This window comes from Pelophylax lessonae, assembly GCF_965119305.1.
Source record: "Pelophylax lessonae genome assembly, chromosome: 4".
Taxonomy (NCBI): Eukaryota; Metazoa; Chordata; class Amphibia; order Anura; family Ranidae; genus Pelophylax; species Pelophylax lessonae.
In genome coordinates this window covers 160,995,863-161,013,707 of record NC_138771.1, presented here as the reverse complement: position 1 = coordinate 161,013,707, position 17,845 = coordinate 160,995,863, and positions in this window count along the sequence as shown.

Genomic DNA, 17,845 nt, shown 5'->3' with positions numbered 1-17,845 from the left:
TAACTGAACTGTGAGCCTATGCTATTAGGTTGTTCAAAGAGAGTATATTTGATCTCACTGAGCTAGATTTCATCATAGACAGAATTAATCGCCTACCTAAACCAACATATATTTCTGATCAAATCCCAAGAGATGTGATACTGCAATTACATTTTTACCATGCCAAACTCATGGCAGTGATGCATATTAAAGAGCAAATTCCCTCACAGTATCAGAATCTTCAATTCTGTGTGTATTTATCCCAGCACACACTCCAAAAAAGGAAAAGCCTTACTGCCATTACCAAAGCTCTTAGGAACCACAGGATCAGCTAAAAATGGGGCTACCCAACAAAGCTCTCCATTACCAAAGAGGGTTTCACATACATAGTGGATTCACTGGAAAAGGGCCTCTCTCTACTAAAAGAGTGGCAGATTATTCCTAAACCTGCCAACAACTCTTATTCTCCTAGTAGTGTTCAACCAGTGGAACTTGAGTGGCGGGTAGTTACTGCTAAAAAACTCCAAGAAACACACCTGAATCTGGAAAAGATAGGTTTTGTTACCTTTATGTACCTCTGGAAGTTAAAGAACATCTCTGGCACAAACTTACCCCTTGTTTAAATTGAGAAGCAGTGAGCTGCATTTGGGTACAGAAACCTTTTCTAGTTTTTGAATGTTAATCTAAAAAATGTGTGTGCCTTTCCAGGAAACTGGATGTTTAAAGTTTACCTTATGTTTTTTTATTTTTTTTTATTACTGTCTTTTCTTTTCCTACACCACAGTCAAAACTCAATGAGCTGCCACAGTTTTTGAGATCTCTCGTACGCAGATGCTCTTTTTCAGGAAGATCTTTATCCGGGGACTTCATCAGATGACCACTGAAAGAAGTTTACTAGTGCAATTATTGCACACTTCATTTGCCTCCTCAACAAAAGACATAAATACAGTATTAAACACTTTACACACAATATGTACCACAGATACATCCTTTATAAGATTATCACTTTAACAGCATACAAATGGGAGTAGCCCTCCTTTCAATAAATGCGAAAGGCCTTAATCATCCAGATAGAAAAGAATCCTTGTGAAAGAAGCTTTAATATAAATGTGATATCTTGTGTTGCCAGGAAACGCACTTCTGCAGCCAAGCACCTCCCGTTATGCTCCAACAGGAATTTTCCCAATGTTTTCACTGCTAATGCAGATTCCAAGAAAAGAGGCGTCCTTACAGCAAATAGAGACAGTGGGCCTGATTCATAGTACGGCGAATTGGCTAACGCCGGGATTTTAGCGAACCGGCGAATTTGAACGTCTGAAATTGGTATTCAAAGAACGGCAGGGAGGCCAATAACGTCTAGTGTGAGATTCATGAAGATGCTACAAGGTCAGAGCGCGACTTAAAAACACGTCAGCTAAAAGCTCGACTAATGTTTTGCCAAATTTTCCCCTGTATTCTTCTTCTGTGGAGAAGAATTTGGAGATGACTAGCTTTTAAAAAATGTCAAAAACTGACTTAGAAAGAGAGATATCTGCAAAAGTGTAGAAGGTAAAAAAAGCTCCTCAAGCCCTGAGCTGCGAGCGCGCGAATGTGCGCATGCGCAACGCCAACTGGGCCAAAAAAATTCCGCTTTCGCGAATTTGAGCAATCTCTTTTTTGAATACAACTATAAATCCGCTGTCTTGCCCATATAAAATGGAAAAAACCGGCAGATTAGAAAAACATGCACACTTCTAACAAGGGATCCCTTAGTAAACTCTCACGTTCCATACACCTTTCCTGCTAACTCTGAAATAATAACAGTGAAATCTACAGTGTTTATATAGAACCTCCACATTATCTAAATTATCCCACAAAATATTACATTGGGGAACGAGTAGTCAGATAGAACAAAAATAGATGTAAAACATATTTCAAATAAAGATTATTAGCATTTCACAAATATAAAGGAAATATCACAATTTTGCCAATATTCTATGTGTTTCAAAAGAATGTTTTTCTAAATATATTGCAAATACAACATTTTCTGCCATATGGGTATGGCCAAGTGTTAGCATTTGAGTACACATTTAACTGAAGGTATATATATATCCCCATACTTGGCTAATTAGCAAAGTATGCCCAACAAACAAATATAGCTTTAGCTCACAATATTGCTACATATTGACTTTATGTGGCATCTTTTGTATTTAGTTAATGTCTTTAGATTAAAAAAGTTTGCTGATACACATGCCTTTTCAAACATGAGCAAAATTATTGATGTGAACATTTGGAGGTTTGGAGACCTCCAAGTGTTGCCCATACAGAGGGCTCCTTCTGGATTCGAACTTACAAACCTACAGCAGGAAGGCAGACTCCCTAATTATTGTGCTATTTCTCAGTCCTTACTGGCATTAAAGAAGCTCATGTCCTCTTGTGAGCGTTGGGTGTTTTCCTCATGCCATCAAAATGCTCACATGGGAACAGGGGCCATTGAACAGAATAGGATTGGACTTTTTGGCTGTTTTGGGAGTTGATCCTTGAGCTGTACAAATCCCCCCCAAAAGGGCTACGTTCACATGTAGGTGTTGTGGTCTGTTTTTGGTTTTTTTTTAGGTTATTTCATATAAAAATGCCTGCCCAAAAAATGCATGTCAAAACACCTGGGAAAACGCCAGCAAAAACGCCCATAAGAACGCCTGATATAATTGCCACGCCAAGATTATGGATGTTCATGAGTGATGAGTCAGATTGTTGGCTTACATATCTGTTCAATCTTCACAATCTCAACTCCCAAATCCAAAAAGGTGTGTTTCAATTGTTTCCCTAAATATATATTTCGCTCTCTCTCGCTCTCTCATGTAATTGTATATATATGTATGTATTCCTGTATCTAAACATTCTAAATAATGACTAGCAAACTTGAAGAGAGAATTTTCTCAATTCACATATATACACACATACATACATACATGTATTTGGGTTGTTTAGGTCTCTCTCCTCATTTCTATTTCCCTTTTTTTGGCAACTGAGCATGCTCCAAAACACACAGGACACACACAGTTAAATTTTTGCCTGGGAGTTACCATTACTGGGTGTGTGTTTCCCTTGATTATATATAGATCACTCAGACAGGAGCAAAGATTTGGCCTGGCAAGAGGTCAAATATATTGTGTGTCACATGCTTTATGGTTAACATTTGGGGGCCTTTGTTATTTATGGAGGTGGGATTTGGCTGTGTTGTCTGTTATGTCCAAAGACACATAGCCCACTTGACTCTCTGTAAGTATTAATTGGTGTTAACATAATTGTGTATTGTTCTGTCAATCTGCACATGTATCTGAAGATTATTGGCTCTTTGTCGATGTATATGGTATAAATGTTGTACAAAGGTTGTTTTTGTTAAAAAAATACAATTCTGTGGCTTCAATGGGATACTGTGGAGACTGTGCCAAAAATATGTCATGTGAAATGTTTGAGATGTGTATCCTCTTTGTAATAAACAGCATGTTTCAAATGTTTTTTAAAAATGTCTACATGTGTATAAATAAAGTTTTCTGGTGTCCACAAATGTATGTTTTGTTTTTTTTTTGTTCGTTATGTTAGATATGCTTAATGGTTGTGTAAGGTGACTATTTTTGGCGAATTCGCGAACATAAAAAACAGCGTTATCACATTTGTAAATGCAACCGGAAACGAAACTATTTGTGGGTGCACACGTTCCCGGAAACTGTACAGGTCCTCTCGCAAGTCTGTGCATTATGGCTCCTGCACTGTTTACCGCGGAAATTGTGGCATTTATCTGTAAGGTAAGGAGGGGGGGTGAATGTGCGAGATGGGGGCTGGTGGCGGGGGGCGGGGGGGTGACGCTTATCTAGCGGGTGTGCAAGTAACTTTTGGTCTACTGATATGCGCATGCACTTTCTGCCTATTAGACGTGAGATAGAAGCTTCCTGTTATAGAAAGTTCCTAGATGTGAACCTGTTCCCTACTCTCTCTCTCTCTCTCTCTCTCTCTCTATATATATATATATATATATATATTGTATATAATATGTATATATACAGTATATATATATATTGTATATAATATGTATATATATATATATTGTATATAATATGTATATATACAGTATATTGTATATAATATGTATATATATATATTGTATACAATATGTATATATATATATATATTGTATATAATATGTATATATATATAGTATATAATATGTATATATATATATATAGTATATAATATGTATATATATATATAGTATATAACATCTATATATATATATATATATATATATATATAGTATATAATATGTATATATTGTATATAATATATATATATATATATATATATATTGTATATAATATGTATATATATATATATATATATATATATATATATATATATATATATATATATATATATATATATATATAATTAGTAGGGAACAGGTTCACATCTAGGAACTTTCTATATAGATATAGATAGGCATACCCCGCTTTAAGTACACTCACTTTACATACACTCGTGAGTAAGGACACAGCTTGTTCAGCTTGGCATGACACTGCTCCCAAACCATAAGTGACAGGGATAACAAACTTAGGGAGCACCGAGAGGGTACCCAGGACTACAACATATCCTTTTTGTGGCCGGCCAGCTTGCCTAGGTAATCTATCATGTCATAGTCCTGGATCCCCTTAACATGCTCCCCAAGCTTGGTGTCCTTATCACATGGGAGCAAGGCCATGTCAAGGTGGCCAAAATTTCCTATGGAGCTGGTGTATTTACATGCATTGAGAAAAGTAAAAAGGGATTGCTTCACTTTAAGTACATTTTCGTTTTACATACATGCCCTGGTCCCATAGTGTGCTTAAAGTGGGGTATGCCTGTATATAGATAGATTTGATTAGTTTCTACTTTTACACAAAATGAAACACAATTATCTGTGACAGATTGCCATGACGCTTTGGAATCTGTCTAGATAAAGACAAATGTATTGCCCCTTTTCATATATGCAAGATTTGAAACATTATATTCCCTAAATACATTAGGAACAAATGTATTCCCTTAAATACATACACACTGCAAGCTCTGCACCGTTTGTCTTGTCTGAGACTCACCATCATAAGCTGGATCTGCAGACAGCAGCTAATTTGTTCACCTGAGATGGAATGAGCGATCACAAAAATCTGGACTGGTCATGTCTTCAAAGGATTGCATTGGACAAATTACCTCTAAACGCAACACATGAGTATATAATCACTTGTCTTAATGGATCACATTCCCAACACACGCATCTCACACTGCCGTATGTGAATCAATGGGGGTGTCCATTGCAAGTTAAATACACCCCAGATCCCATTGCTTTGTTAATTTATAGATCTCACTGGAATCTGATGGCACTGCTGTGAACCACTATGCCATCAAATTCTGCTGGGGACCTTTAAAAAGGATTATGTGTGATTGTGTGGCTAATTCTGCCACATTAAATTCTCATCTCCCCCATCCCATTTCCTCCTCTTGCAGGAATTGCGAATCCAGGATAATTCAGCACAGCATAATGAACAGACACATTGAGCAGTGTATGAGCACAGCGTCATATCCCCGGATCACACTATGGGGTTTTAACTCCTCCATAATGTTGCCACTTTGGAAACAAAGTGCTTACTTTATGTATACTTTTTAGACGGAACTCGAATTTCTAATAGGGTTATATCATTGCATGAGATTTCCCCTCACTTCCTGTCTTAGTGTCACCAGAACAGGAAGTGGGGGAATATCACTGTGGGGAAATAGCTTGCAATTGTTGCCTTATAATGTCCATAGTATATATAAAAGGAAAGAATTGCTGGCTATATCCCCACCGGGAGATTCCCTCACTTCCTGTCCTGGTGACACCAAGACAGGAAGTGAGGGGAAATCTCATGCAATGATATAACCCTGTTACGTGTTCTAGTTATGTAGCAAACTTAAGAATATACAAAGCAAACATATTTTTTCCCATTTTGGCAAAATCATGGATTAATTAAATAAATATTATTTGTTTGTTCCGTGGCTTGCAGGAAAAACATTTTGCCTTGATTCCACCATCAACACAGACAGGGGAAACCCTCCTGCGGAGCCATTGTGTTCTCCCGGTGCTGCCCCTGCCAGGAAAACACAGTGATTATTGCTAGTGGCTAAAAGAGCTGCTAGCGACAAGCGTGTGTAAAATCTGACAGACTGGTTGTACGTTGTCCTCAAGTTGATCGATCAATCAACTTGGGTACCTTCAGCCTGGCCATACATAGTTTAAATCTGCATCTCAAATGAATCAATCCCATTTACATATAACACTCCATAAAGGAGAATGGAGGGGCTTATCAGGTCTGCGTGAAAAATGAACAGCCACACCCAATCAGACAGCTCATGTTAAAAGGGACCTGAAAAGCAATCTGCATGGCTTGCTTTTCCAAGCATTGGCTAGTTTAGTGAGCCTGGACTAATAACAGTCACTGTAATGCTAACCATACTGCTGTCCTTTTAACATGGTGACAAAAGTTGATACCTATGCTACATGTGTGTAAAGTTACTTTCACCCTGCTAAATGGACAGCAATAAGGTTGTAAATACAGTGACTGTAATTAACATGCCAAGGGCTATGAATTGTACATGTATTCTAGCTAAATCTAGCAGCTTCAGTAGGAAACATTTATTTTTCATCTCTCTTATCTCCATCTCTGCAGCATGTTTTTTTGGCAGAGGAATTCTATCCCATCAGCAGAGGAAGCACAAGGCTGTGCAGTGATGGACAGTGCACCCTGTGTACCCATTGGCTAAGGAGGCAGCAGGAAGCGGATCAGCCTGCCTCCTCTTACCTCCTCAGCCAATGAGTAGCTTAAAGGCTCTTAAGTCCCTCCCTCATAACATCTCCTGAGTCCCAGCCCTGCCAGCTAGTTTACTGTGCTTACTATGCATTTATCCTTCGGCGCTTCTCCTGCCTTATGTGTCACCTGGCTACTGTCTCCTGCACACTTCATGGATGGCGGGTCCGGGGCCCCTACAGGCACTCGGGCCCCCTACATGTGTATTGGCTGTCCCCCCCTGATGGTGGCCCTGGGTGTGTAATGAAAGGCCAATTGACAAAATGGCAATATCATGTAGAGGAAATCACCAGTGTGGGGCAACCTATGTCATGGAGGTAGATTTGGACATCGATGTATATGTATCACCAGAAATGGGATTCTTTGTTCTACAATATCTCAAAGACGACCTAGCATGTTTTTGTAAGACTGTACTTTTTTGGACATACTTGGAATCAAACATACACTGCTCTTTCCACAGCTCCTCCTCCTCTGGGGGTATGACAAGGTGAATATGCATCTTCACCAAAAGCACAAGATCATGTGTCGTGTCCGGATGAGGCTGCGGCGGAGATTCCAGTTCCGGCCTCGTGTGGTGGATCTCCAGCGGGCCTGGAGTGATGCCAAAAGGCGCTCACCCAGGCTCCTGAAAAAGGCTGTGGAGCAAATCTCCGGTAAGTAAAAATATACATTACATGTGACCAGATAGGTTACAATTTTGTGGGTAGGTGGACATGTGTTTAGGTATGCAACAACACAAATACCAACACCCCCCCCCCTCCCCTCCCTCTCGCTCCTACCTTTCCTACCTCCATCAAGTGTCTCTTCACAACCTTTAATACAACTATGTACATTAGTCTTTTTTATGTTTCTTTTTTCTCTTCTGCTTCTAGCCAAAGCGGACGGCCGACACCCTCTTGTGCTTTTGCTGAAGAAGGGGAGGAGGAGGACGGCCACACTGCAATATGAGTTCAGAGAGAGCGAGCCATTCCAGCAGCTACAAATTGTGGATGGTAAGTTGAAAAATTTTATTTGTAGAAATGTCAAATCTCTAATCACATTTCACAGAGCCCTCTTTACATCGGAGTCTCCAGACTTACTACTCTGTAAGAGGGAAGTCTGAAGACTCTGATGTAAGGAGAGTTCTGGGAACCATTATTTGAGGGGGGAAGCTGGGGACTCTGGTGTAAAAGGGAACTCTGTGGTCACCAAAGCTCCCCCATACATCTGAGCTTACAGAGACCCCCTTACACTTCCCTTCCTCAGTCCACCACAGTCAAGGGCACAACAAGTCCCACTGCAGAAGGCTACCTGCTTGGACTTGTACTGCTCTCTGTAGGGGACTGAGGAACTACTGCCTGCTATGCTAAGACTTGTATTGCCCTCTGTTAGGGACTAAGGATTCCTCAGTCCTCCACATTCTAGGGCACTATAAGTCCCAGCATAGTGGGCTGTCATACCTCAGTCCCTCACAGCTCGGGGCAAAAACAACAGAGTTAAACATCTAAAGGACAACTCCAAACAAAACTACCAATAATGGACAGAGTCCATATGCTATATAATGTCAAAGACCCGCTACCCCTCACCTTCCACCTCGGGTGCTGTCATTGTGTAGGGCAAAGGGCTCCATCTCCACCATGTTTGGCTTTCATGTCAGATATGCAGGACTTGCTCAGCTCCACTCTCTTCCCTGGCAAATGACTCTGGCGTCATTGGGGGTCTTTCCTCCTCTAGAAAACACCCAGGGGCCCTCTCCTTGTCCCCCAGCCACCCAGGGCCTTCTTCTCCTCCTCCTCCACCAACCATTTTCGGACTCTTCCAACTTCCCTGGGGCTACTCACCCCCTTTGCATAGTAGACACCACAAATCTATGACCAGCCTGCAAAATATCAAGTCTGGGCCTGGTTACCTGTATGTTCCTGGTCCAGGGCAGAGCTCTCCTCCCGGAGCAACAACCGATGATAGCAGAGTGAGTTGACCGGGCAGTCACTTCCTACTGGTGCAGGTACACACCTACTGATTCCTCAACATCTTAGGATAACATGATCAGACGGCCAATCCCCAGTCAGAGAAGGAGGGGTAAGTGTCAGCGGACAACAGACACCTGGCAGACGCAGTGAAGGGACTGCAGCACACTGCTGCAACTTTTAGATCCGAGGATTGAAAGCAATCTTTTACTTGGGAGATTTCCCTGACTGCGCCCTTCTAAATGTTGTTGCTCCGCCACTGGCCGCAAGGCCCCTGTAGGTGCGAGGCCTTAGGCGACCGCCTAATTTGCACGGTGCCCTCCTGTTTTAAAACATGGTCAATGCATCTCATTGGTTTAAGTGCACTTCTATGTTCTGAATTGTAGGGGCATTGAGTATGGTGCTAGCATGATGAGAGGTTACTGCCTATTTGTGTCCATAAATAATATATAATGTTTTTTTTTTGTTTTTTTTTTTAGAAACCAGTGATGAGGATCTGGAGGCTCAGCCTTCTCAGGCCCACTGTAAGTAATGTGGATGTGCTGGTGTGTTGTGTATTAGGTCTAACTTGGAGGAATGATTGTTTGTTTTGTTTTCTTTTGTGGTTGATGTCGCTTCAGCAAGAGAGGAGCCTCAGGCAGGGCCAAGTCGTCTGGATCCGGGGCAGGAGGACGAAGGTGCCCAAGAAGAGGCCAATTTTTCCAGCAATGAGGAGGACCTGGGCTCTCCTCAAATGGGAAGTAAGTATTCTACATGTGTTTGTGTGTTCAATGTGTCCTGGGAAATATAAGGGCTGTAATATATATATTTTGCCATTGGGGTTATGTAGCAGCTGACATTGAGGATGTTTGTTGTGGAGGACTGGGGAAGAGGGGCCGCTGCTTACCCAGTCCACTGTAACTACTACCTTCAATGTTTCCGGACTACTTTCTGTGTGCCTTTATCAAATAGCTTTTGTTCAAGGATTGTATTCGTGTCTTTGTGTTTCTAGGAGATACGACACCATCCCCCCATGAAGGGTCTCCCCCATCCTCCCCCACTCCAGGGGTGGAGGCGGATTACTCCACCAATGTTTGTGGCTCCCCTGAACTATTCTGTAAGTACATAAAATTAGATTATCACATGTATTGTGTGTGCTAGGATGATGTGTATCTAGGATAATCTAAGTTGGAGTCAAAGCAAGTGCAGTTTTGCTATATGTGACAGGAAGGTTGGTCATGAAACACTCTTGCTTAACCTTCATGTTTGGAAGGTGGTATTGGGGAGCATTACAGGACATGTTATTATTTTTAAGCTTTCTCAAGCCACCCTCTTCTAAATTGGTGTTAGTTTCTCTACATTGGAAATGGTGTGCTTTGTACTTCTAAATTATTTGGGGCCATGTTAATTTACTCATGTCCTGATTTAGTCAACACTGAAAATGCGTGTTTCTCAACCTTTCAGAAATACTCTTCCCCGGTAATGTACCACATTCCAGTTCACAATTTGTGTTATTTTTGTGCAGTTTCTCCTGAGCCAATACCATCGGGTTCTGGGGGCCCAGAAAACATTGTTGATGGTAAGTTGTGTGCTTTTGCAGTAATGTTTCTACTTAGTAAGTGGAGAAATGCTACCTGTGTATGTCCCCGATCAGGCTTCAAGTTGTTCTAAAGGCAGCAGGTTCTTTATGTGAATGCATTCTATGCATTAGTATTCCAAGTGATAGGTGTGCATATTCCCCCTAAGACTTACCGGGACCATTTTATTACTGTCCAAAATTTTGCACAAATACTTGTCTGGAACAGACTCCCCCTCCTCCTTAGCTGAGGTGACAGCATGCCAATATTGCCTCCTGATGCTGTCACTCCTAATCATTGAGACCATTGGAAGGGAGGGGGGCAAGGCTGGCTCACAGCCTAGTGCCTGAACAGGCACACGGTGCTTGGCTTCATCTCATGTGCCTCCATAGCAAGCTGCCTGCTGTGGGGTCAACCAACAGGAGGGAGGTGCCTAGAGGGGTGTACAGGGGCCATGTAAAGAGGAGGATCGTGATTTCTCTCGTCCCCAAAAAGCTAGAGAGGGTAAGTCTAACCTGATTAGTTTTCCGCAGCCCTCCAAAAATGAGATGTTCCCAACACTTAGAACAGGCAGGGCTGAGGCACAAAAAACATCAGAGAAACACAATCAGCACAAAAGCAGGGAGTACGTATCCTTAACGCTACAAGCTTCACCCAGAAGAATGAAGCTTGCACTGTAAAAATCTGCATCACCACCGTATCAATATCTAAATAAAACTTTCAGGGAAGTGTGGAGGGGGAAGGAGTGGGTGTTAGAGCGTTTTCATGACTGTGTAACCTACAGTTAGCGTGAGTCCATTTGTTGAGAAACTTTTTATTCTCTCTTAACACAGCTGTGATGGAGCGAAGGAGATCTGGGGAGGAGAGGCATCTACTCCGGCCAGAAATGTCCCTCAAAATTCCAAAGGGTGAGTCTCTACTATGTGTCAGGTTCAATCTATAGACAGTAAGAGGGAGAGAGAACGCTACACAAATTCCAATGGTGATAGAGATAAATGTGTGCACATGTATCGTGTTGACCAATTGAACACAACACCTTACATTCTTCAAAATGATTGGTTGTGTTGACATGAAGAAAAGCCTTTTACTTAGTTTTGGTGGAACTGCTACTAACATTCCAAGCCATCTTATGTAACCTTTTGAACAATTTGCTGTGAAAGTTTGAGTTCAAGGTTTACAACAGCAATTTAGCATATTTGCTTCAGAGTGTTGATAAAAGCCAACCAATAGACTCCTAAGCATATTTGTTGAGGCACATTAATTACAATCCTTGTTTGGATCATTTTGCATAAAACTAATTTTCATGTCTTTTTCTACCCAGGGCACACCCACCTCACCAGCGAGGTAATGCTGGACTATTTACGGTGGTGTGGAGAACGTATAGTTTTCTTGGAGCAGCTGTGTGGGGTGGATCCGGACCCTTCGGAGCCATTTGTAAGGAACTGCACCCCAATGAAATAATGTTTGGTTATTTTATTTGTTCTGTTGCACGTTGCCTGTGTGTTATTAAAAAAAATTTATCTTTTCTTACCAAAGTATTTTTTTTGGTGTACACATCGAATGTCTTTTGTGTTGTATTTGTTTAGTCGAGTGGTGTGGTCTGTAATTGTTAGCATGTTGGCTTTGGTTTATGTTATCCATGAGACTTGTTTTGAAGACACATTTGAAGGGAGACCTTTTCTTGGGTCATTATGTGAACATTGAGTTTTGAAAATGTAAATGAAACCATATGTTTGGAGATAGAGAAGCACGTGTGTAGAAATGCCTACATTAACCAGGGCCCTTACTTGGCCACCAACACTCCCAAAAAAACAAAGATCAAACACAAACGAATCATTTTCCAGAAAATTTTATTGCATCACCAAAAAAATCACTATAAGAAATCATATTGTGCCACCCTCAAATTAAACCAAAAAATGGCCCCACAAATTGGCCAATGTATCAATCAGTAACAAATCAGTAACAAAAATATCACAAATAAATAAAACAAAGAGCAAATTAAGGTGGTGGTGACTGATGCAGTGTGGTGAACACTGGAAATGTTCCGGACATCAAATGTTCGGCCAATAGTACAATCTGCTCTGGTGTCAGCCTTAGAGTTTGGGTATAGTGTGCCATTATTATAAGATTTTGTCCATGAGGCTGCTGCTAATGCAGTGTGGTGAACCCTGGAAATGTTCCGGACATCAAATCTTGGGCCAATAGTCCAATCTGCTCTGGGCTCAGCCTCAGAATTTAGGGATAGTGTGCCATTACCATAAGATTTTGTAGCTGCTGTGTCTCTGGCTGTGGCTGCTGCTGTGGCTGCTGCCCCGAGGCTATTTGATGCTGCTGGTGGTGCAAGGGTTGTGAAGATGTGTGGGGAGTTGTGCTTGATTGTTTGATGTTGTGGGCCACGGTGCGGGGGGTAACGACATGTCGGGCTGGTGACAATAAAGGGGGGCGGCCTGGGGAGGAGTGAAGTGAGAAAGGTGTGGAGGGAACATAGTCAGGTGGAAGGGGTATTGTGGAACCGGTGCGCAATGAGGTTGTGCAGGAGGATTGCTCATTGAGGGGTGTGGGAGTCCGAACGGAGTGTGAAGTGCTAGGAGTGGCTACAGGAGGAATTGTCCCATCCCCAGCTGCCTGCCAAGTGGCCAACACTGGCATTACCCTCCCACTACCACAACCTGCAGTGGCAGGTGATTGAGATGTTTGGGAGGGCTCTGCCAATGGGGCATCTTCAGATCCAAACAGGCATTGGCGTGTGGCCAGCACCTGTCAACACTTTGACGATCCCGTTGATGCTGGTCTGCTAAACTTACCAAGCTGTCACGCATATCCTGTTGAACCCGTACCATCATTGCTACAGATTCCTGTATGAGCCCTAGCAGCCGTACTACCTCACTAGATTGCTGAGTAGACCTCCTTAACTCATTTTGGATCTGATACTCAGCAAGCAGCCTCTCGGCCACATACAGCAGAGATGGACGAGGTGGGGTAGGTGACAATCCCGCTGCATCCAAGGCTGCCTGAAATCAGAAGAAATAGACCAAATCATTATAAAACATCATGACTAAATAGTTCTCATTCGTTTGACAACTTAACACCCCAAGCAGAATGTAGAAAAGTTTGATGTGCTTCTAATAAGTACTTGTTCATTGTAATATGATCCAAGCTAGCAACACTTCTGATAATGGGTACATATTATGTTGGTAGGACTAATATGACAAAGGCAAAAAAGTTTCGACATGAAGCTGTTCCCAATTAACCCTGGTGTGGTAGGTTGTTTCTGCTTTTGGTAAATCTGTTACTACACCAATGACTTTCTACATCTACGTATGTTGTCTAAAATCTCGCCATCAATCGGCTACAGGACAACCCAACAAAACGATACACATGAATTTGGACCTGGAAAATCAAAGACTGGCCGGACTTTAAAGGTCCTGGATGTTTTTGGCACATTAGTGGCACCCCAAATTATAACATAATTCCCTGATGTTCAAGATCTAACTCTTGTTGTGCTGGTGCATCGTCAGAATGTCATAGCACTAATTTAACACACACAATGTAAGCCACATCTAGCCCAAAAACATTACTACCATTGAAATGTTACATGTGCACCTTGTTCCCTTATATCACATACCACAGCATTGAAAGCAGAATCGTCGCCAGATCCTGATCCAACTCCAGCTGCTACGTCAAGAGGGGCCTGATGTTCTTTGAAAAAAAAAAGTACAAAACAGGTTTAGTACATAACCTTAGGCAGTAATGATTATGGCCAGATTTCCCTCCTAGCTTCAGGAATTAAGCATTGAGGCCAAACATTCAAAAGTGCTTTCCTGGGCTCATAGGACACTTGCTAAACCCTCCCAAAGGTTAAGAAGGCTTGGTCTGAATACTAATGACGGCACCCATTAATCCTGTCAAAGGTGTTTTGCAGGGTAAACATCTAAAAGGCAACACTCTTTCTAAAGAAAAAACTGGTGTGTTAACTGGGTTAATAAGATTCCTACAAAAATATACATTTGCTATACATACCAACACCTCCAGGCCTTGCTGCACTGGGTGTGTTCCCTGCTGCGGATCTTCTGTAAAGAGGACATAGCAATATGAGCTATCTTGTTAAGAATAAAATATACATCTACATTGTTTGGCACAGTACGATATGGGACCTACCAGGAGGAGGGTCAGCACTGATGTCAACACCCGTGAGTCCGTCGGGGTCGCCAAGCTGCATGGGCTGTGGAGGGGCTGAGATCCGTGCTACAGATGAACAAATTGCAGGTTGGGGAAAACAAAAAAAGGACAATTGGAAGGCCAAGTATCAAATTCTATTCATGTCACACATAGGATAGTAGTTCATCTTTTCAAAACAACTCACACAATTGACATCCAAGATAATATCCTACCTTGACGCAAAGCATCCGAATCTACGTCCTCTCTGGAAAAGATGGTATCGGGCCCTATGATCTGCAAAAAAGGTACTTGATAAGTCCAGAGAGAACTTCGTGCACATGGATCCAGCTGACCTTGTCGGTCATAAAGACCCTCCGCAGCCCATGCAATTAGCTTCTTCTGAACGGACCCACAGATGTCGTTGACCTTCTTCCGCACACTGTCACTGTGGCGAGGTGGTTCACCCAGTGCATTTACAGCATCCCGGATTTCATCCCACAATCTGTGCTTCTCTGTTACAGAGTTAGCCACGGCCCTGGTCCCATGTATCGCCTCATATCTGGCCATATAGGCCTGGACCAGGACACAGCACTGATTGTGGATGAAACGGGGAAGCCGGGGTAATGTGGACAAGCTGACTCTGGAGGACGGACCCTGTCCAGGACTACTGTCAGAAGAGCCAGCTTGTCCACTTGGTGTGTTAACACCTCCCCCGGCTTCCTCCTCCGGGCTGGGGACGGTGGACTCCCTCCTGGATACAGCTGGAGCCTCCCTCACACCAGAGCCAGACGATCTGGCCACCCTGCCCCCCCTGCCCCTTCTCCTCAGCCTTCCAGTGGGTGGGGCCATGGGAGCACGAGGTGGGCAGAGAATCTGGCTGTCCAGCAGCAGTAAATAGCCCCAAACGCCTAAATCTGAAATGACAAAAGATAAAACAGAAAAAACATGATTTGTAGATTGCTCTTCATATACAGTATAATTAGTGAACAGTTACAGAACACACTTACCAAAGCTGGCCACTGCTTGTTTTAAAACAGACGCGTTGGTGGTGTTGGTCAAAGAGCCCAAGAGGCTGCAAAGAAATTTAAAAAAACACATAAGAAAACGCATATGGTCAAACATCACACGAGGCCCTCCAAACACTTACCTAATGGCACAAATATGGTGGTGGTGGTGGTGGTGTTGGTGTTGGTCAAAGAGCCCAAGAGGCTGCAAAGAAATTTAAAAAAAACACATAAGAAAATGCACATGGTCAAACATCACACGAGGCCCTCCAAACACTTACCTAATGACACAAATACGGTGGTGGTGGTGGTGGTGGTGGTGTTGGTCAAAGAGCCCAAGAGGCTGCAAAGAAATTTAAAAAAACACATAAGAAAACGCATATGGTTAAACATTACACGAGGCCCTCCAAACACTTACCTAATGGCACAAATACGGTGGTGGTGGTGGTGGTGGTGGTGGTGTTGGACAAAGAGCCCAAGAGGCTGCAAAGAAATTTAAAAAAACACATAAGAAAACACATATGGTTAAACATCACACGAGGCCCTCCAAACACTTACCTAATGGCACAAATACGGTGGTGGTGGTGGTGTTGGTCAAAGAGCCCAAGAGGCTGCAAAGAAATTAAAAAAAACACATAAGAAAACGCATATGGTCAAACATCACACGAGGCCCTCCAAACACTTACCTAATGGCACAAATACGGTGGTGGTGGTGGTGGTGGTGGTGTTGGTCAAAGAGCCCAAGAGGCTGCAAAGAAATTTAAAAAAACACATAAGAAAACGCATATGGTTAAAAATCACACGAGGCCCTCCAAACACTTACCTAATGGCACAAATACGGTGGTGGTGTTGGTGTTGGTCAAAGAGCCCAAGAGGCTGCAAAGAAATTTAAAAAAAACATAAGAAAACGCATATGGTTAAACATCACACGAGGCCCTCCAAACACTTACCTAATGGCACAAATACGGTGGTGGTGTTGGTGTTGGTCAAAGAGCCCAAGAGGCTGCAAAGAAATTAAAAAAACCACATAAGAAAACGCATATGGTCAAACATCACACGAGGCCCTCCAAACACTTACCTAATGGCACAAACAGACTTGGTGGGGGGTGGTGGTGTAATCTTTTATAGGCAAAAGGAGGCTGCAAACATTAAACATACATGAGAAATCGCATGACCTACATACGTGCACATAATAAATTACAGTTATCAGGAAAGCAAAAATTGTGTCTTTGGAAGCTGGGAAGGTAAGGGGGCAGGTTTAGATGCCAAATCTAGACTGCACACCTTTAACAAACATGAGAAAACACATGTCAAAACCACATGCACATGGAGCCAACTGCCAATGATTAAAAGACACTTGAGGGGTTCACAAGCTATTGTGTGTTTGAGGGGATTCACCATAGACAACTTAAGCACACCCAAGATAAGTACAAATTATCTCCTTCAGTAAACAATAACGGTGAGCAAGAACACACAACAAACATATCTCCATATTTATATATATATATATATAGAGAGAGAGAGAATTATTTTATTTTTTTGGGAGAGAGAGATACAATTGTCTTACCTCAAGATAATGTACGTTGTGGGTCACAGGGTCTTGCTAGCACATAAGAAACATCCATATATAACATCCAGCAGCCATATTGGCCATGTGCTCATTTTATAGCTGGCTCACATAATTAGCGGCCGTTTCTATATATATCTGCGCATCCGCGAATTTGCGCGTTCAAAATGGAGAACGAAATCCCAAACGCTTTAGATGGTGCAATGTTGGCATTTATCGGTGCCCTGTTTGAGGAGGCCCTAGCACAGGAGGCAGCAGAAGGTGGGGAAGCAGGTGCTGGGGAACCAGCTGCAGCAGCACCTCCAGCAGCACCTCCAGCAGCACCTCCAGTCCGCGTGCCCTTACCTCGCCAGCCACGCATTTTTGCTCCAAGGATCTATTTGGACAAGCTGCGGGATTCTGATGTCAGGAGGAAGTTCCGGCTCGAGCGAGGATCTATTCTACACCTCTACCAGCTCATAGCAGACAAAATTGAAGCGGACACACAGCGCGGCCATGCGGTGCCCAGCATGGCCAGATTGCTGGCCACTTTGTATATTTTAGGGCGTGGCAGCTTCCAAGCCACTTCTGGAAGTATAATGGGCATTAGCCAGCCCACAGTTTCAAGGGTGTTCATGTTGGTCATTAATGCCATAGTGGATCTAGTGCCAAATTTTATCCACTGGCCACAGAGTGGAATGAAGTGAAGTTGGGCTTCTACCTGCGGGCACACATGCCGCAAATCCTAGGGGCAATAGATGTCACCCACATAGCCATTAGGCCACCAAGGAGCCACGAAATT